General features: G+C 39.1%; 1 protein-coding gene across 2 annotated transcripts in view; it reads right to left on the reverse strand.

Moving 5' to 3' along the window:
- Positions 1 to 15,874, reverse strand: part of ABCB1 (ATP binding cassette subfamily B member 1) — a 177,909-nt gene that overhangs the window by 93,168 nt on the left and 68,867 nt on the right. The window lies entirely within an intron of this gene.

Consider the following 15,874-nt stretch of genomic DNA (forward strand, 5'->3'; position numbering starts at 1 on the left):
GCGCTCCACCAGCCAGCCGTCCGCCGGTTCCGAGACGACCCCGACCCCGAAGGTGCTCCCTCCCAGCCTTCTGGGGACGATCCAAGCGCCCAGGAGGACCCTGCGTCTCAGCCCACTTGGCCACCGCGCAACTTTTCCAGGGGAAATCTAAATCCCAGACGCGCTTTTCTCCTCGGGGATCAAGCTCAGGAAACTGGAGAGCCCGACCCTTCCTGGGAACCGCCCAGTCTACCTCTGACTTTCCCCCAATCCTCCACCAAGACCTGGATTTGGGGAGAAGAGATTTTTGCCCAAGATCCCAGCGGATGTGAAGGGCAGTGGCAGAGGGAGGGAGAGGGGTGGTGCGTAGCCAACACCGTGATGCGTAGCCAGCACCCAGCCTATCATCCTGGCTGTGCAGGATTAGTCAATGTTATATTGAATGTTCATTGCAAGAAATTTCGAAAGAGGTTGTATATCTTAGAGGAAGGTCTTTGCTTCCGTTGCCTTTCAGCAACACACAGCAGCTGGCTTTTATTGGGATCATCAGGGACACATTCGTTTAAGGGAGGATGTATACGCTGTGTCCAGCTCAGCCGTGGGACCTCTGTTTTCAGATGCTGTGTGTTTAGATAGGTAGATGATCCCCAGCACACACTCACTGCCACTGAGTCAATCCTGACTCACAGTGACCCCCGGTGGGTTTTCCAGCTGCAATTGTTTCAGGAGTAGAAAGCACAGTCTTTCTCCCGCAGAGCAGCTGGTGGTTTTGAACTGCCGACCATGGGGGCTAGGAGCGGGGGAGAGGGAAAGAGAATGAACCAAGGCATAACTCATTACACCACCAGAGCTCATTATAGTCGTAAATAAAAAGAAGAATGTCTAATATTTGAATAGAAAAGAACGTGTCACTTTAAATGGACATTCCGTGGCAGATGTTTTAAAAAAAAGAGTATGTGATATTTTAACATTTTCACTGTAAGATCAACGGTGATGTTTTCTCAGAAACATTTCAGTAGTTGCTTGTTACTCTAGATTATTAAAACAACCATAGCCTATTTCTGCATACTATTTCAATTTTAATTTTTCCCCATATTTTCTGTCGTTTTTTTCTTGTCCACTCGATTTCTTCGAAAGGAAATGCAATGGTCACTATTCTAATTTGTAAAGCACAGTTAACTCACATCAAAGGTTTTGGTAGCTATACATATAGGGGAAAGAGTTGGTTTTGTAACCTTAATCTACATTCTCTGATTTATCCAAGTGGCTTCTCAGAAGTTTACTACAAAATTTTAAATGAAGGAAGGTTATTTTATTTATTTATTGAGCGTGAGGTGAATTCTCCTTTCTTTAAATAAGTCATGTTTAAGAACCATCCTTTCTATCTTTGACTGAAATTTCTCTTGCCTTGTTTTTTTTTTTCTTAGCCATACAATGAACTTTTGGGTTTTTTTCCTTTATAAATTTTTCATGAATTTTAACATGCTTTAATGGGATATGCATGTTCATTGGAAATATTGATTTCTTGCTTTGTGGCCCACCTGAGGCAAATGTACATAAAAGGCTTCATCTTCATCGCAAGCATTTTTAAATCTTAACACTTCTGCTGTCTTTTTCCATTTACATTTGGTCCTTTCTCCTACCAATAATATAAGATGCTTTAAACCTTCCCTAAAGGATAATATGACATTATACTAATTATAATATTTCTATAGGCTTGAGCTTCAAGTTAAAATCTCTAGGAAGGACATACATTGTACAAGGATCAGACTAATCATAGTAATATTATGTACAACAGAACAATACATGGCCCAGTCCCATTGTCATTATTGTTGACCCCATTGTTGCAGCCACTGTGTCAATCCATTTCCTGGATGGTCTCCCTCTTTTCCCTGACCCTCTACCAAGCATGATGTCCTCATCCAGTGACTAGTCCTCCTGAAAGTGCCCTCATGGCATAGTGAGTTAGGAGTTATTCTGCTTGCTAACCACAAGGTCAGTAGCTCGAACTTACCAGTTGCCCAGAAGCAGAAAAATGAAACTTTCTGATTGCATGGGTCATTTCTAACATGTCCTAGAATCACTCACCATTCATTGAAATGGATTCAAGGGCAGTGAGTTTTTGGTTTGGTCCCTTCTGATAACATCTTCAAAATATATGAGACAGAGTCTTGCCAGCTTCGATTCTAAGGAGCTTTCTGGCTACACCTCTGTGAAGACAGATTTGTTTGGTCCTTTGGCCATCCTTGATCTATTCAATATTCTTCACCAAAACCATAACTCAAATGCATCGATTCTCCATTGGTCTACCTTATTCATTGTCCCTCTTTCACATGTAAATGAGGTGATTAGGAATAGTATGCCTGGGTCAGGAGCACCTTTGTCCTCAAATGACATCTTTACTCTTTAACCTTCTAAATAAGTCTTGTACACCCGATTTGTCCAATGCAATAAGTCGTTTGATTTCTTGACTGCTGCTTTCATGCACCTTGATTGTGGATCCAAGTAAAATAAAGTCCTGGACAATTCCAATACTTTTTCATTTATTATGCTTGTTGGTCCATTCGTAATAGTTTTTGTTTTCTTTACGTTGAGTTCTGACCCATACTGAACTCTGTGTTCTGCAGGTCCTCTTGGCTTCCAGCAAGTATGATTGTGTTCACTTCAAAGGTCCTCAATGAGCCTCTTCAAATAGTTGTGTTTCTTGGATTATTTGCTGAACACACAGATTAAATAAGGATGATGAAAGAATACAACTCTGATGCACCCTCTTCTTAATTTTAAACCATTTAGTTAGTATCCCTTTGTTCTTTTGAAACAACTGACTCTTGGTCTGTGTACAGGTAGCAGATGAGCACAATGAAGTGTTCTGGAATTCCCATATTTTACAATGTTACAATAATTTGTCATGATCCATACAGTTGAATTCTTTTTGTAATCAATAAAACACAAGTTAACATCTTTCTGGTATTCTCTGCTTTCAGCCAAGATCCATCTAATGTCTGCAATGATATCCTTTGTTCTGCATCCTTTTCTAAATCTAGCTTGAATCCACTTTATCTTAGAGTCCATTAAAGAATGCACAAAATTCATCTTACTTCCACTTGTCCAATTTCTATACATTTGTGGTTTCAGATCTATGTTCTGATCTCAGCTTCCTCAGCATATGTTATTTTGTCATGTCCCTTTAAAAATTTACCTATTATACTTCCCACCTACTTTCCTTTTCCCAAGATGTTTGCTTCTATAGGAGATTCTTCATTGTGACCCTTTTGTTCCCAATCCTATGTTTTTCTTTTCTTGATCTACATGATAGTTAATTACTCCTATTTTTCCTAGCTTCTCTATTTAGCTAGCCTGTTTTAATTGAAAGTTCAATATCTTGAAAAGAAGGCACAAAAGGTCAAAGTAGTGAACTTAACTGACCTGAGTCAGAGAAAGAATATACCTGAGTTTCCCAGTCCAGAGAGCAATACAGATGACTCAATTGTGTCAACAAAAATAAACGACTCACGCACTCTTTACCCATTTATGTATAATTGACTTTTGTGTATGAAAGACACGTGACTATCTTAACGACAGGAGACTTTGAATGACCATATTTGAACTTTCATCAGATTAACTCGGATTTTTTTTCCTATGAAACTCTGTCTTTAAACACACACACACACACACACACACACTATATCTTTCAAAGTAAAAATAGTCATTTCCAAAGAGGCTCTTTCATTTGCCATCATTTAGCCTATACTGTAACAGCCACACTTGGACAAAATTGTGATCAAATGGTAATAAATTAACTTAATTTAAAATTAAGAGACTTAATGACTTAGCCATGTAAAATATCTTAGGACTAGTGATATTAATTACATTGGAACATGTCTAAATTCACAAAAGGGAATGAGGAGAAAAACCTTTATAACGAAGTTGATTCCATGAAATGGAGGTGAGACACTTTTATCCCTTAACCTTTTTATAAACGGGGCCATCAGCGGTTGCTCCACAGCAGTTTCTTCTTCTCTTCTGTGATAGAGAAGCCATTGCAATGGCCATATTCATAGTTAAGTGGTTGATTAAGGTACAGGTAGAGGTTGGGACCAGGAAAACTGTAGATCAAGTGTTCTTCCTTCAGTACAGGACAGGGATGCTCAGTTCTTCCCAACTGCAGGCTCCACCTGAGCCTCTGAAAACAGGGCACTCTTGGTCCCCTCAGAACAGGTTCCTTTGGCCCTCTCTAGACAGACTCCTTTTGGTCTTGTCATGTGTTACTGCCAGCTCTACTGCTGAGTCCCTTGCGGGCCTCTCACTATGTTTAGTAGTACAGCTTTGGATCCATATTACAGTTGTTATAGGACGTCCCTTGCCCCCTCTTTCTCCTCATTTCCTTCTGTCTCCAAAATCTCTGTGAGCCTGGCAGCTTCAATACACAAATTCAATTGCAAGGCATGGCACTCTCACCAGGCCATGAGCTAACCAATCCCCTCCTAGTAGGCAACAGAGACTTCATTTGCATAGAAAGCTATAACTCATTTCCTTTGCATAACTTATTGCAGGCCAATCCCTGCAAGGTGCTGCTGCCAAGGATCAAGCAGAATTTATCAAGCCATCCTTATTTAGAGTTTACCCAGTCAATCAAACTGAACAAAAGTATCACAGTCTCTGGAGTAGAAAAGAGGGCTCAGGACTTAAGCGAAATAGCTCTCAAGTGATTTTTCAAAAGAGCCAAAGCCGAAGGTCCCATTCGACAACTGAATGGTAAATAGAAGCTGAATCTTACACCTCTGTGAACCCTTGTCCGTTGGCCAGACGAAATTATTTCTCTCTCCGATCCTACTGTCCATTTGGCATCTGTATCTTTCATTGGGCAATTATTACATTTTTGTATGATTAAATTTTTTCTCTAATTTGGCAAAATGACTTATTATAAAGATCCAGTAAATGTCTGCAAAGGTATGAAGATTTTAAGGGTATGACATTAGCGAAAGCTTTATGACTAGTTAACTAACTGCTTGGTTTTCATTAGAGTGAAACTTTCATTGGAAAGTTCCACAGCCACTAGAAGCTGAGGGCTGCTATCAACTTGTAGTAACTTCTCTAAAACCTTCTTTAGAGGATCACCCCTCTCTCTGAGCAAATCATTGGCGCCTATTAAATAAACCTACCCAAGATCACAATTAGATTTTTAAAATTAATTAAAAACTCACTGCTCCCCACCCCAAAAAATATCCTAAAAAAGAAATTAAAGCATGAGAGAGAACAAAAGTACAATCAGGGGAAAGTAAAAATTAAGTGGTAGCTCAGTAGGACTTGAATTAGAATTCTCAGCTGAATGGCTTTGGATAAAGTATTCAGTCTCCAAATCCTTGATTTACACATTAAAAATAGAGAAAATAACAGTATCCACCTAGTGTTTTTAAGAGAAGTAAATAAAGTAATATTTTAAAAGTGTGTGATATACTATTACCTAAAAATCCTAGTAAAGCTTTTAAAAATGGTCAATAAAAAAATAAGACATGAACAAAAATAAAGAAATTGAGGGTAAAAGTGCAACGATTGGAAAAAGTTAGTGTAGGGCACCTACAGTAAATGATATGGAAATAATTATAGATATTTGTTCTAAATAAAGCTACAAAATAAAATAAAATGTTAACTACAAAGCTTTTTGAGACAACAAAACTGAGACTATCATAAAAATACAGTAAAAGATGAGAGGTGAAAATTATTAAATGAGTAGCAGATCTACATTGGGCCTCCACTCAAGTACTCCCTCAATGCAAGAATACTTTGTTCTGTTAAACTGGCATTCCATGATACTCACCTTTTCAGCACAGTTGCTGAAGACAAAGAGGGTACATAAGCAAATGTGGTGATGAAAGCTGATGGTGCCTGGCTATCAAAAGATATAGTGTCTGGGGTCTTAAACAAGATCCCAGGTAAACAAGCGGCCATCTAGCTCAGAAGCAACAAAGCTCACATGGATGAAGCACATTAGCCTGTGTGATCACAAGGTACCAAAGGGATCAGTTATCAGGCATCAAAGAACAAAAAATCATATCATTGTATGCTTACCTCCTTGATACAATCGCTGAAGACAAATGGGTGCATAAACAAAGGTGGTGAAGAAAGCTGATGGTGTCCGGCTATCAAAAGATATAGTGTCTGGGATCTTAAAAGCTTGAAGGTAAAGAAATAGTCGTCTAGCTCAGAAGCAACAAAGCCCACATGGAAGAAGCACACCAGCCTGTGTGATTAGGAAGTGCCCATGGGATCAGGTATCAGGCATCAAAGAACAAAAAGTCATATCATTGTGAATGAGGGGGAGTGCAGAGTGGGGACCCAAAGCCCATCTGTAGACATGTGGACATCCCCTTATGGAAGGGTCGCGAAGAGGAGATGAGCCAGTCAAGGTACAGTGTAGCAATGATGAAACATACAACTTTCCTCTAGTTCCTAAATGCTTCCCCCACCACCACCACCACCACCACTGTCATGATCTCAATTCTACCTTACAAATCTGGCTAGACCAGAGGATGTACACTGGTACAGATAGGAACTAGAAACACAGGGAATCCAGGACAGATGATCCCTTCAAGACCAGTGGTGAGAGTGGCGACACTGGGAAGGTGGAGGGAGGGTAGAGTAGAAAGGGGGAACTGATTACAGGGATCTACATATAACCTCCTCCCTGGGGGATGGATATCAGAAAAGTGGGTGAAGGGAGATGTCGGCCAGTGTAAGATATGACAAAATAATAATTTATAAATTATCAAGGATTCATGGGGGTGCAGGGAGGGAGGGAGGAAAATGAGGAGCGGATGCCAGGGGCTTACGTGGAGAGCAAATGTTTTAAGAATAATGAGGGCTACAAATGTACAAGTGTGCTTTACACAATTGATGTATGTATGGATTGTGGTAAGAGTTGTATGAGCCCCCAATAAAAAGATTTAAAAAGAAGAAAAGTACTTAAATGAATAAGGAAATAATATGGGAATATATATATATATATATATATATTACTATATGTCATAAATACATCTAATTCCTTCATTCATTTTAGGACATCTACCCTGAAGAAATAATCAAGAGAAAAAAATTAGGCACAATGTTATTTATTGTGGCTTTGTTTTTTAATAGCGGCTGAGTACATTATAACACATTCACTTGAGGAAAGTCGAAATTTAAATGTGCTAGCAAAATGTTGCAATAATAGCAGAAAATGCCTATGTGTACACAGAGGAAAGGGGCACAGAGAAATTATGTCATAGCCCAATCTATAAAAAGTAAATGAACAGTAATAATAATAAAATTAATTACTGTAAGCTTATAGTATAGTTTATTTTTTATAGAAATCCAGATTTGCCAAAAATTTGCAGTTTCATATACCCCCTCCCCCCTATCATATAGTTTCTCCTATTAACATCTTGCTTTAGTGCAGTGGTTCTCAACCTTCCTAATGCCGGGACCCTTTAACACAGTTCCTCATGTTGTGGTGACCCCCCAACCATACAATTATTTTCGTTGTTACTCCGTAACTGTAGTTTTGCTACTGTTATGAATCAGGTGACCCCTGTGAAAGGGTCGTTCAACCCCCAAAGGGATCACAACCCACAGGTTGAGAACCGCTGCTTTAGTGTGATACTTTTGTCACAACGGATGAACCAATACTGACACTTTAGTATAGAGCCCATAGTTTATATACAGGTTTACTCTGTGTTGTTCAGTCCTATGGCCATTAACAAATACTAAGCGTTTTGTTAGCTACCATTACAATATAAAGGAGCCCTGGTGGTATAGTGGGTATGCATTGGACTGCTAACTGTGAGGTCAGCAGTTCAAAATCACCAGAAGCTCCTCAGAAGGAAGACGGGGGTGGGAAGTGTAGTCCTGTAGCGTTACAGGTTCAGAAACCCCCAGAGGAAGTTCTGCCTGCCCTGTCCTTCGGAGCCCAGTGAGTTTTGGTTTGTTTGCCTGTTTGGGTTTGGTATTACAAGAACATGCGTAATGTAGACACTGCTCTGTGTTCCACCTATTCCTTCTTTCCGATTCCTTATCATTCTATTGTTTCAATGGTTTTTAACTTCTAACATTTCCTTTTGGCTCTTTCTCAGATTTTTCATCTCTCTGCTTATGTTACTCAGCTATTTTTGCAGGTTGCTCACTTTTCCCATCAGCACTCTGTATATGAATCAGTTATTTTACATCTGGATCTGAACATTCCAAAATCTTTGCTATAGCTGAGTCTAGTTCTGATGGTTGGCCTGTCTCTTCAGATGGTAATTTTTTTGTGGAAAGCTGGGCATAATGTAACATACAAAAGGAACAGAAATAACGAGGTCTTTGGGTATCAGGTTTTATGTTTGATGGATTAGGAATCAGTTTGTCTTGCCATGTGCTATAATTGTGGAGGTAAAAAGTTAAAATTACCTTTGCTGTCCTCGTTTTTGTCTTGCTTGTTGTCTTTAGAAGGGGCCTGATGGCATAGTGGGTTACAAAATTGGACTGCTAACTGCAAAGTCAGTGCTTTAAGGCTCTGAGGGAAAAAAAATGAGGCTTTCTGCTCCTATAAAGATTGAAAACCCAAAAGGGCAGTTTTACTCTGTTCTGAAGAGTTGCTAGGGGTCAGAGTTGACGTGCTGGTAGTGAATTTGGTTTGTTTTTAGTATTGTCCCCTTTAATAGAGTCTGAGTGTTGCATTTCTATGAGAGTACAGATTTTGTCTCCCCCACCCCACCCCCACACCCCCATTGGTGTATTACCAATGCCAGTGCTAAGTATAGGAGCCGTGGTGCTGCTGCAGGTTAGATGCTGGACTGCTAAACCCATGGTTCAAACATGCCAGACTGTCTGCCTCTGTAAAGACTTACGGCGTCAGAAACGCTATGTAGGGTCACTGTGAGTCAGAATTGAAGTGATAACAGTAGGTTCCTGGTATTCTAAGTGCAGCACAGATAGTGATTTAGTTTTTCTTCCTTTTCACTGAGCTTCTAAAATGCCCATTAATAGCATTATTTCAACGCATAGTCAAACAGAGATGAATGTAAGCTATGGATTTGTTTTTATTCTTTTTCTTTACATTAAAAATGTATTGAGACTAGCTAGCAGGCACTGGTGGCGTAGTGGTATTGTGTTGGGCTGCTAACAGCAAGGCCAACTATTAGTACCAGGGTTATAGCATTGTTGCTAATGCAGAATGATTTACTGAAAAAATGGTTTAGTTAAAAATGAAATATGGCTGTAGAGTAATGAGATTAAAATTCTTGTGTGCTTAGTAAATTTGTTCTGAAGAGTATTCAGAAGAGAAATTCCTTTGAAGTCAAGACTTATTTGGTTGACTCAATCCTGGTGTATATCTATTTGATCATTCACTTTCTTTATAGTCATACCTTTTGCGCACAGATATCATCCTTGAGGAATTTCAAACATGATAAAGAAATATTACTTTAAACAGTTTCTGAGTTTCCAAAGTTCATTAAAAGGTTATTTCCTTTCTCTTCTTTTTTTTTTAGTTGCGTTATGACTCATTGACCTTGAACTTGGCTATTCTCAAATGAACTCTCTTCTGGGAACAAGATCACATCAGTTCATTGAATTTATATTCGCTCAATTCTGTAGCGGTTTCTATTACTTCAAGAGATAAAATCTACTTAAAATATGCATCCACATGTAACTAACATTGTGTTTGTAAACCAATGCCAATGGTTAAATTTTATTTTAAATTTATGACTTAAGTTAGGGAATGCTTTTAGATTTGTCTAAGGAACTCACCCACTTATACATTCATTCAACAATATTTATTGATCACCTACCACTATATGCCATATGCTTTTAGGTGTGCTTCATATGTTTATTTGTGAGTAAAGCAAACAAAAATACCTATACAGGTGACACTTACACTTGGTAGGAAGGGGAGGCGGGTTGGCAGATGAACAGAAATAAAATAAGTGACTGAAAATGGTGAAAGCTAGAAAAACAGAGCAGGTGAAGGAACTGCTAGGAAGAAAAATTACAACTTGAAATAGGATTGCCAGGATAGGCCTCATTGGGAGGTGATATTTAAACAAAGATGACAGAGAGTTGATGTGGTGCCGATTGAATCGAGTTGTTTTCGGAAATGCCTATTCATTAATTTTTTAGTGTTTCTTTAAAATGATTTACACTGTAAATGATCATGATTCAGTATTCCTCTTTATATTCAGACATGTTTGTATTACTAAGAAGATTTAGAGGTCATTTTATGTAGTAATGGTGATTTATTGCACTGTTGTCCCTGAAAGTTCAGGAATTTGCCCAAAGCCACACAATCAGTAGGAAAAGGGGCCAAGGTAACAACATAGTTTTTTTGAGGTTGAACTTGTACTTCTTACCATATTGGGATGGGATTCTAATAGTAGGATATTAGATTGGTTAGTGTAGAATACATGTTGGGAGAGAGGTACAAATCATTCTCTAACTGCTTTGCTTCACCCTTGTGTAAAATTACTCTCATCGTGATTTTTGCCCAGGATTTGCCAGACCAACCTGTTTTAATTATCAATCTTCGGGACCTAAGAGAAGTGGAATCCAAAGTACACCCAATCTATTTGCCTTAGTTAAATCTTCAGTCCAAGTTTGCAGGTATGCAAAGTTGATTAACTGAGGTCTAAAGTCTATTCCATTGTGAAAAGCAGATGAAATACATCTTGCTTATTACAAGTTGTCTTTTTATTATTATTAAAAATAAGCCATTAAAAAATCTCTAAAATGATTCTAATGTACAGAAAATAGAGGTACGATGCTAACAGCCGTAATGTAACCCATTTGTAAAACATTTACTTAACTGTATGACCTTTTGTTGAGGCACTGATGAGTCCTAATTCTTATCTTTTACTTGGGTTCTTCAGTGTTAGTTCTGTCCAGTAAGGGATTCTGTAATTTACACACATACATGTATTATCTCTGTGGTTTGACAGAACATGCTGTGACCTTGCAGTTTTCATTTTCCTTTTAATTGGCAAGATGTAGGATTGTTTGCCCTAGGAACTGCCTTTCGTTTGCTAGATATTCTGCTATAATTTCTAGCTTTGTTCTTTTTGTGCTGTGGAATCACTATGCACTACAATAAAATATTATAACTCATTTAGGTCAGCAATAATGTCCTTATTACCATTCCACATATAAAAGGAAAGAAGCCTTCATGCTATTTTATAGTCCAATCTCCTTCATTCTCTATCTGCATTACTGGTAAAGACAGTAACTTCTAAAGATGATGCTATGGAAAGCCCCACTTGATTGGCTAAGCATGTCTCACACTGAACACTGCTTAATCAGACTCTTCATCCTGTCCTCCCACACACCTTGCTTTCAGGCATGCCACACGTTAGTCTATAGCATCATCCCTTACTTTGTATCAGAAGGTAGCCGCTCCCCTTCATTCTTTTATCCAATCAGAATCTATATATTTTCTCAGCAATTACAATAATCTCTATAACCATTATAACCACTAACCTCTTTTACTTGGGCTGCTGTAAGAGCTTCCAAACTAATTTTTTCACATCCATACTAGATGCCTTCTAATTCACTCGCTAAAAAGTAATTTTTTAAAATGTGCATGTGACCATTTTAAGATGGCAGATAAAACTTGTAATGGCTTCCCTGTGCTCCACGGTTCAACACCAAAGCCCTCTGTCCTATGATGGCCGGTGACCTCTGTAGCATCCGTAGACTGCTTGGAGCTTTGCTGTGCACTGTCATCCGCTTTGTGCTCTTATCATGCTCTCTTTCTCTGCATTTTTCAACTCCTCACAATTTCTCTGTAACACATGCACACACACACACACACACACACACACACACCACTTCTCCTCTAAGTCCTCACTAACATGGATTAATTCTTTGGGCTTAGTTTAAAATTCACTTCCTCAGAAAAATGTTCCCAATGCTTCTTCATTAGATTCAGTTACCTTGATAGTGGTTCACAAAGTACCTTGTGCTTTGCCCTCCTATTGCATATCACAGTTGTAATTTTTGCTTATTGCAAAGTCTGTCTTCTCCATTGGCTTATGAGCTCTATAAAGTCAGCCCATCTCCATTTTGATCATTTCTGTTTCCTGGTCTCGGAAGCACCATAGGCACTTAGTAAATATTTCCTGAATAAATATTCATTCTATATCCCTTTGCCAACTTTCTCATTATAACCTACTGGGAACATATCTTTTCCAATTTTCTTTCTACATTTGTAGAACAATATTGCAAGGTCTTGACTGGCAGACATCACTGCCTTCACCAACGTTTCTCAGAATGATTCCTCTCCCTTGACAAGATGAATGAGATGCACATTAATATAGTGCTTAAAGTGTTTCTCTAGAGCCCCTCAGAACTCTGCTTTTTGCAGATTTCACTTTCGGTTTTGTATATATGTTGCAAACAAAAGAATTGGGGCATTAAGTATCATGAAGGCATTGTTTTTATTTATGGCTCTCTGAACATAGAAAAGAATATTGCAAAGATATAAACTGATCATATTTAGTTATACACATAGTAAATCACATTTAATTTTTAAAAGGTATTACATAATTTGGAAATGTCTTGGAGACTTTGGAATGAATAAGATTTGTGACCTGAATTAGAAGGAGTTCCCTGAATTTTGTTAAATACACTATGCCCTGCTAGGCTGATCCCAATTGTAATACTGTGGTCATAATTTCCTTTTTTAATTTTTTAATTTATTTTAGAAGACTTAATGCTAGACTACTTTTAAGAAAGCGGAGATTAAAGATGTCTAAAATGTCCAAATTTTCCAAGATGATACACCTCTTCCTTTTCCCTGATGTTAACTCCTCATCCTTTTACTATATTCCCTCTTCTTCCTGGGTTCTGCATTTCATTGTAATGTCTCACAGAGCTCACAAAGCTTCAAGGAAATGGTTCGTGTCATTGTAGGGTCTGTTAAGTCCCAAATACAAAGTTCAGGCATGTCCGGAGGGCCCTTTGCAACCGCAGTGAAGAAGCTGGTGAAACCAGGTCAGGTGATAGCCGCATCTCAAGTCCTGAGAACTGGAGGTCAGTCAGAGACAAGCCAAATGCAGGATGCCAACAATTGCTCAAAAATCAAAACAGGTCTTCCTGCTTCCGCCAGTGCTCAGTCAGGAAGCCCATGCCACAGAAGGAGAGTCTTTGATGGAAGTGTAGATGTTGTCTCAGCAGACCACACCCCAAAGGAAACAAGAGATGGTGACTGGGTCACACCCTTTAGTAATACATCCCACCTTAATTCTGTAACCGAGAACGCCCTCCAAAATGGAATTATAACCAGAGGCATAGTGGCTAGAATTTACAACACATAGTGAAGGGCTTACGGCCAGAAGGGTCATATGTAATGGATAATATCTCAAAGACATTCTTTAAAGATTTTTCATATCATGCTGTGGATGGTTTCCTCATTCCAGAATTCCTTAACAGCAAGTTTTAACAAAAACTTACTGAGCAATTGTATCAAGTACTGGAAGTGAGTTCATCGAATGCATTTGAGGCAAAACAGTAAAGGTATTGACTTTTATTGATATCTAAGTCAGGTGCTTTCTTGAATGATCTCATTTGGTCCCAACACAAAACTTTAAAGCATGGCTATATCATTCCTGCTGTAAAAAGGTAGAAAAGAAGATTTCATGAGCTTAACAGGCTTGTTCAATACCACATGGTCAGTGAAATTTGAAGGCAGGATTCCCTACAGAAATATGAACTCTGAAACCCATACTTTTAACCAATTCTCTGAAGGCTGCCTCAGGTTTAGGACTACATTAGGCATTTAAGACACAGAATTGAGATTTTCAGATTGATTAGGGAGGCAGGCCTTGTGATCTACTTTGAAAACCAGACATTGAATACCCCGTGGGTCGCAATGATCCACAACTGATCAAGAGGGTGGTTTAGGATCAACTCCATTGTCCAAGGGTCTCCTTGGATCAGAAGCTGACTCAACAGTAGTTAAAAAGAACCATGGTAAAACCATCTCTTTTTGAGAATCTATGTTCCCACATTCATTCTTATTTTCTTTAAATAATCAAGAGTGTAAATTAATGCAGCTGTCTTTTAGTTGAGAGAATTTGTTTTTGAGGTAAAGATTTGTTGTTGGAAGAGAACCAGACGAGTTCATAGACTTCAAGTTCATAAAGGTTTTGTGCCCACCTGAAACAGCAGTAGTAATATATACTCAATATAATCTTAAAAGTAAAATGATGTCTATTAAAACCCAAGTAGATCTGAATGGTGGATGAACAGGTTCCAGAGCCAGTTCCTGAATGACATGGCACTAAAAGTAGCCTTGGGATATGGAAAGATTCACAACTAGATCCAGAAGATGTTGTCATAGTCTTTATGACTGGGCGTGTGGGGAGAATCTGTAGTAATTGCTTTCAGCATAATAACAACTTTATATTTCTAGTTTAATTTCTGCAGTCAGCTTATCAGCAAATGTCTTATTTTCTCGGTATTGTAGGCTTTATGGAAGTGCTAGAGTAATCTGTTTTAAACATTAATCTAAGAGATCATTTTCAGGTGCAATATAATAATATCTTTGAAATCTGTTTATTTATAGAACACAATTTAGTTACAAAAGATGCATCCATGTTACTTGGTTCCCATCCACAAAACCTGAGCTGGAAGATTCACAAATCTAACAAAGCCCCGCCATGAATTGAACTGTGTCCTCAAAAATATGAGTCTTGATCCCTAATCTCTATGCGTGTGGTTATAATCCCATTTGGCAAAAGGATGTCTTTGTTACGTTAATGAAACAGGCTTTGTGAGAGTGTGTTTTGCAGCAATCTCTTGAGTTATAAAAGCAACTGTACAGGCACGGAGAGCAGTAGCGAGGGAAGAAAGATGCCAACCCACAGGAAGATCTCTGAGGAGCGGAAGCTGAAGAAGACAACAGGGCCTGCTTCCAGAGTGGACAGTGAAAGAGGCCTCTAGTAGAGCCAGCACCCTGATATTGAATTTCTAGTCTCCTAAACTGTGAGAAAACATGTTCTAATTTAATGCCTTTTACGCATGTTATTTCTGTTATGGCAGCTCTATATAACGGAGGTAAGTATGGAGCATTTGTCTGCTATAATTAAATCATGTGGCACTGACACTACATTAGATAAGCAGATTAAGAGAACAGACCTGGTAAGTCAGGAATAAGCCCTCTATTTATAGGGCTGAGGAGCAGAATAGTGGTTACATATTGGACTGCAATCCACCAGGTCAACCGTTGGGAACCACCAGACACATTCCTCAGGAGAAAGATGGGACTTTTTACTCCCATGAAGATTATAGCCACAGAAACTCACAGGCGCAGCCCTATCCCGCCCTATAGTGTCGCTATGAGTTGATGTCCACTTGATGTCAGTGAGTATATGTAGGGTCCACGATGAGTCAGAATCAACTCAATGACAGAGAGTATAATTGGAAGATAACATGTTGATAAAGTTTATTGTGCCAACCTGGCCGATAAACAGGTGGGGTTAATTGAAGGGTGGAGAGATAAATGGCTCGGTGAACCTCACCTTTCTATTTCTCAGGTCTCTTGCTTTCTGTGACTCGGACCTGGGTGCAGCTGCCTTAGCCCGTTCCCCGCTTCAGCTGGCGTGACTCACTTTCTGCAAGACATCCCCAAGGAGAATCCACATGGACCTACCCTAATGCAGCCCTGGGTGCTGGAGCAGCTATGTGGAGACCCCTGCCAGCGCTGAGATGCTTACACGCTCACTGATTCGGCTTTCCTCCTGCAGTCGGCATCATTGTGTGTGTTTTGTGAGATGGAGGAGAGCTTTGTGGTTTGGTGTCAGACATATGGGTTAATGTTGGACTTGTGGGCTTGGGCAGCACTGGGTTGGGATGTTTTCTTGATGTGCACTTAACCTTTATATAAAAC

Source organism: Echinops telfairi, unplaced genomic scaffold, assembly GCF_000313985.2.
Source record: "Echinops telfairi isolate 266 unplaced genomic scaffold, ASM31398v2 ScPeMD7_23;HRSCAF=83, whole genome shotgun sequence".
NCBI classification, from domain to species: domain Eukaryota; kingdom Metazoa; phylum Chordata; class Mammalia; order Afrosoricida; family Tenrecidae; genus Echinops; species Echinops telfairi.